The 5,692-nt window shown below is 36.6% G+C and overlaps 1 non-coding gene across 1 annotated transcript; it reads left to right on the top strand.

The window, feature by feature from the left end:
* The first annotated feature begins 4,659 nt into the window (after window positions 1-4,659).
* On the top strand, window positions 4,660-4,793 carry LOC128247479 (U11 spliceosomal RNA). The gene has a single exon (XR_008263851.1). It is a non-coding gene; the product is annotated as a U11 spliceosomal RNA (small nuclear RNA).
* The last annotated feature ends 899 nt before the right edge of the window (window positions 4,794-5,692 follow it).

Raw genomic sequence — 5,692 nt, 5'->3', positions numbered from 1 at the left:
GATGGAAACTGAAAGAAGCCCGTCGTATATATGTATGTGTGTGTGTTTGTGCATCTGTGTTTGTCTCCCCAACAACGCTTGACAACCGATGTTGGTGCGTTTACGTCCCCGTAACTTAGCGGTTCGTCAAAAGAGACCGATAGAATAAGTACTAGGCTTACAAAGAATAAGTCCTGGGGTCAATTTGCTCGACTAAAGGCGGTGCTCCAGCATGGCCACAGTCAAATGACTGAAACAATTAAAAGAGTATATGCGAATCGTAAAAACATACAGAAAAGAATGCATGTATGTGTATTCAGTGTGTATGTGCGTGCGTGTGCATCGTAAATTGCCGAACATATAGATATGACGTCATGTATGAATGCCGAAAGATTGCCAAATCAATTAAATCGGGGGAAAATGTACATAAACATAGGCGAATCATAAAAACATTTAAAAAAGGGCATTCCTTCGATATAACTCGACAAGATTTGACATTTCGTTTAGGGTGTCTTCGATATAACACGACAATTCACTTCGGATATCAGTTGCTGAAATGGGAGAAGAAGAAAGCTAAATGGGTTGTGTGTGCGTGCTTGTCCTTGTCTGCGCGTGCATTTTCTTGTCTAATTTAAACTTCAAGAATGTTTTTTTATGAAATTCATAAAATACATTGTATAGTCAGTCCTTTTCTGCTCTTTGGTGGTTAAAAAAAAAACATAAACTAGTGTAATTGATACGACGTTCTCGTTTTCTGATATTTGTGAGGCATAAACTTCGATTCTGTTTTTTGCTTGGAAATTTGCGGATTTTACATACACACATGACGCAGGTAAGAACAAATATGCAAGGCTTTTTTTTTCCCCCCAAGTTTAAAATGAGACATAGCTGGCATGCACACACAACCCATTAGGTTTCTTCTCCTCCCATTTCAGCAACTGTCACGGAAATATCCGAAGTGAGTTGTCGAGTTATATCGAAGACATCCGAAGTGAAATGTCAAATCTTGTCGAGTTATATCGAAGGGATGCCAAGAAAAAAGGATGTATGTATGCGTGAGTGTGTGTTTGCTTTCGTGTAAATCAAAAATAATGTCGGTTTCACCAGCTCATGAAAAAAAATTAAGAAATAGAATGTTTTTACGTAAATTGCCGAACACATCGATAAAGCGGCGTTCCTTCGATATAACTCGACGAAACCAAAACATCAATTCGATATAATTCGACAATTCACTTCGGATACCTCCGTAACAGCTGCTGAAATGGGAGGAGGAGAAGAAACCTAATGGGTTATGTATGCGTGCTTGTTCTTGTCAGTGTTTGTGTGTGTGCCTGTTCTGTATTTATGTGTTGTTGAACAGAACAGAGAACACACAGAGACAAGAACAAACACGCACACACAACCCATTAGCTTTCTTCTCCTCCTCCCATTTTAGCAGCTGTCACGGAGATATCCGAAGTGAATTGTCGAAGATACCCGAAATAAACAGTCAAATGTTGTTGAGTTATATCGAAGGAATGCCGATAAAGCATCTGCATGACTTCATATACGAATACAGAAAGATTGTTTCAGACGACAGGTATCGTAATTGTAACTGACATTATAAACATTGATGATCTGAATGACAGGGATTTAGTTTTAATAAAGTGAAAGTAAAACAATGTTTGGCAATAGTGGACTAAAACTCAGTTAAAATTTGTGTGTATTTTTGGAGTTTAAAAGTTTATTTAGAAATACCTAATATAAACCAGAAATGGCTGGCTCTGTTAAACGACAAGCACCCGTGAGAATTGCAGATGAAATTATTGATGCTGATAAGCTGACCGAAAGGAATTACGTTGTGCGGGATATTTGCATGATGACAATGAACAATGAAAGTACAATCAACTTTCTTGCCTCTTTGGGATTAATTCATAATTCAGCAATGTGCTGTAATACGCCAATGCGTTTGATGAATCGATGCACTTCATCGGATGGAAAAGCTTGGAGGTGCTGTGTATGCATGCATTATCGAAGTATTAGGCAAGATTCTTTCTTCTCTGGGTCCCGTCTCCCATTGCCTCGCCTTATAGAGCTTATATATTGGTGGGCAGCACTTGACTGCAAACAATATGTAGTTATGGAGCAGGTCGGTATCGGTACAGAAGCAATTGTTAAATGGTATAACTATTTCAGAGAACTATGTGCCGTATGGTGTATCGATAATGCAATGCAGATTGGAGGCGAAGGAATGGTTGTGGAGATTGACGAAACGAAATTTACGCACCAGAAGTTCTATAATGGTCGTTATGAAGAGTGCCGCTGGATTCTAGGAATGGTAGAACGCCAAAGTCTGAGATGTGTCCTTGTACCTGTCTCCGATCGAAATGCTTCCACTTTATTGCCTATCATTGCTCAGCATGTATTGCCAGAGACTCGTATTATTACTGATGGCTGGCTTGCTTATCAACAAATGTCAAACCACACAAACATGAACCACAATCTGCACTTTGTTGATCCTAATGATGCAACTTTTCATACAAACACCATAGAAAGAACGTGGGGCAAAATCAAAGACAAATATCGCGCCATGCATGGAACTTCTGATAATCTTTTTGAAACATATTTACAAGAATTTTGCTGGCGACGTTCTCATAAACATAATATGTTTATGTCATTTGTAAAATGCATTAGAACTTACTATCCTTTGTCATAATCATTTTCATTGTAAGAAAGAAAAATTGTAATTATTTTTTTCAGATTTCAAATAATCACAAATTTCAAATAATCACAAATAAATCATTCCATTCGGACTTTACATATATTAATCAGGTACGTTGTAGATTCACTTTAATGCCGACACACACTTTGTTTATACATGTGTGTGTGTGTTGAGTTTGCATCAGTTACACGTTCCTGAAACACCCTGATATTTATTTATAATACGTATCCTCTCTGATAGAGGCCCTATCGTTTTATTTTATTTCGATGAATTATTTCGAATTTGGTGTCATATTTGTTATTATTTCTTTTGTTAATATTTTTTCCTGTTTTAGAATTTGGGAGTGAACAGTCCTAAAGTTTACACGCACTTCCGCAAATGATTTGTTTTCATTTATCTCGTGGACTTGTGTTTTTTTGGTAAATTTTCAGATTAACACCCGCACGATTTTTACTAGGGTGTTAGGGTGGGAATTCCATCCCTAACCTTAACCCTAACCCTAAAACCCCAGTGAAAATCGTGCGGGTGTTAATCTGAAAATTTATCGGGGTTTTTTTTTTTTTTTCCTGCAATTATATTTACATGTTGTTCCCAAGCTTTCTTATAACTATGAATTAATATCCTAACCATAAGGTTATACACACACACACACACATATATACATATATATAATAATATAAATAATATATAAATATATGCATGTATACATACATATATGTACATACCTAGTTATATATGTATATATACATGCATATATGGGTACAAGGACGTCAAAAAACGTGAACATAAAAACAAAAACATAGAAAACTAACTTTTTTCGAACAACGAAAGAAACAAATAGAGAAACGAGAAAGGGAACATAAAGAACATTCCCTTCATCAGTTGTCCCCTGTTTTATCTACTCCGCGTTTTCTCGAAAGAGGAGCAAAATCCACTCCACTTTCCGTAAATTTTCAGCTTTGATTTTTTTTTTCGGACTTATGCTTATGTATAATTTTGTTACGTATAATTTAAACAAATAATTCAAAAGAAAGTAAAAACTGAAAAATTACGGAAAGGGGGTCTACACACCCCACCCAAAATTGCAGATTCATAATCTACGATGCGTGAAACATGGATCCGAAGAAATTATTATTTTGGAAGTACTCGATAATTTCACATTCTATCCTGCAGGGATGCCAATTTAATTTTTTTTTAATCATAACTTACGTATGTACAGTCAACAAACTTTAACACAAGTAATATTCGGCAGACAGAGAGAGCTGTTGCCGGGCGAAATGCTTAGCGGTATTTCGTCTGTCTTTATGTTCTGAGTTCAAATTCCGGCGAGGTCGATTTTGCCTTCCATCCTTTCGGGGTCGATAAATTAAGTACCAGTTAAGTACTGAGATCGATCTTATCTCCCCAAAAATTTCGGGCCTTCTGCCTAGAGTAGAAAAGGCGTAGCTGAAAATTAGTGGTTGAAAGAAAGAACTGGTAAAAATCAAAGCTAATGGTCGCTCGAAAACACGCACAAATTTAAGATAGTGAAACGGGATTTTCTTTTCACAAACGTAGAATACCTTTATATAAACTAAATTATCAAGTATGAGTCACGAGTCATGTGTTAGTAGAAGCGATTTATTTATTTTTATTTAATTAATTCAATTATTACTGACATTCAATGAAAGTATGCCATCTCTAAAGAGCGAACCTATTTGCTATGAATTACCTCCCTTACATAGGATACATTTTAGAAAAGATTGACTGGGAATAAGTACATGGCAAGGAATTTTTTTGATATTTTACTAGCTTATTTTAAAACAAAATAATTAACTACTAGCAGAAAACTATTAGATATTGTTTGTAAATATCGAAAATTGTAATTATATTCGCTTGTATTGAGATCTTATTTAAATTTTAAGCAGAACTTGCATTGCAATATCACTTTAAAGTTATTATAGTAACGATATATATCAGTTACTGAAATGTTAACTTATTAAAAGGGTCTTTGTCGTCAGTGACACCCAGTTGCCGATTTGCGAGCGTCTGGGCGGAATCACAATCAAGAGATTTCGGAGACGCAATTTTTAACAACCGGTGGCAGCTGTCGCTCTTTAAGCACGGCGCCCGGTAAATCAAAAACAACATTAGAATTAATTTAACGTTCAGCTACCTTATTGGTGGTATGATGTTTCTTTGAGCACATTGATAAATATTTTAGCTATCATTATTGTTCATGAGAACTGGTAAAAAAAAATACCCTGTGAATAATCACCTCTGGCTCTGATTATTATGTATTAACAAAATACTCAGACATTTTAAACAAGCAACAGCTGAAAAGGCATTTCTTTGAGGTAAGAGGTCTTTCCTGAATACTATAACTATGGTTTCATTGCATAGCAACTGCGAGCTGAAGGGTCAGGAGTTTACTCTCTTAACAGGAGTGTTTTTAATGTCATGACATTTAATTGTAAGCAGGTACAATATGGAAATAGTGTGATACCAAGCAGTCACAGTACTACATAACTGATGAGTCTTTCATTTATTTGTACTCAGTTCAACTTCACAGGGTTAGTAGTTTGTTCCAAGCAAGCATACTAAACGAAGGCTGAATCACATTCTTCCATGTTAATGATCTGATAGGTTATATTTGAATTATATCTAGAAGTTGCTGTTCCAGCACAGTGCAATTCTAGAAGAGCAGAGATATATGATTCATCATCGTTTAATGTTTGCTTTCCATGCTAGCATGGCCTGGACGATTTGACTGAAGACTGACAAACCAGATGGCTGCACCAGGCTCCAATCTGATCTGACAGTTTCTACAGCTGGATGCCCTTCCTAACGCCAACCACTCCGAGTGTAGTGGGTGCTTTTATGTACCACCAGCACAAGGGCCAGTCAGGCAGTACTAGCAAAGGTCACACTCTAATGGTGTCTTTTACATGCCACCTGCACAGGAGTCAGTCCAGTGGCACTGGCAACGACCTAGCTCGAATGTTTCATTCATGTGCCAGTAAGGCACATGCT

Source organism: Octopus bimaculoides, chromosome 3, assembly GCF_001194135.2.
Source record: "Octopus bimaculoides isolate UCB-OBI-ISO-001 chromosome 3, ASM119413v2, whole genome shotgun sequence".
Lineage (NCBI taxonomy): Eukaryota > Metazoa > Mollusca > Cephalopoda > Octopoda > Octopodidae > Octopus > Octopus bimaculoides.
The sequence above is the reverse complement of the archived record's forward strand: the minus strand, read 5'-3'. Positions and strand labels throughout refer to the sequence as shown.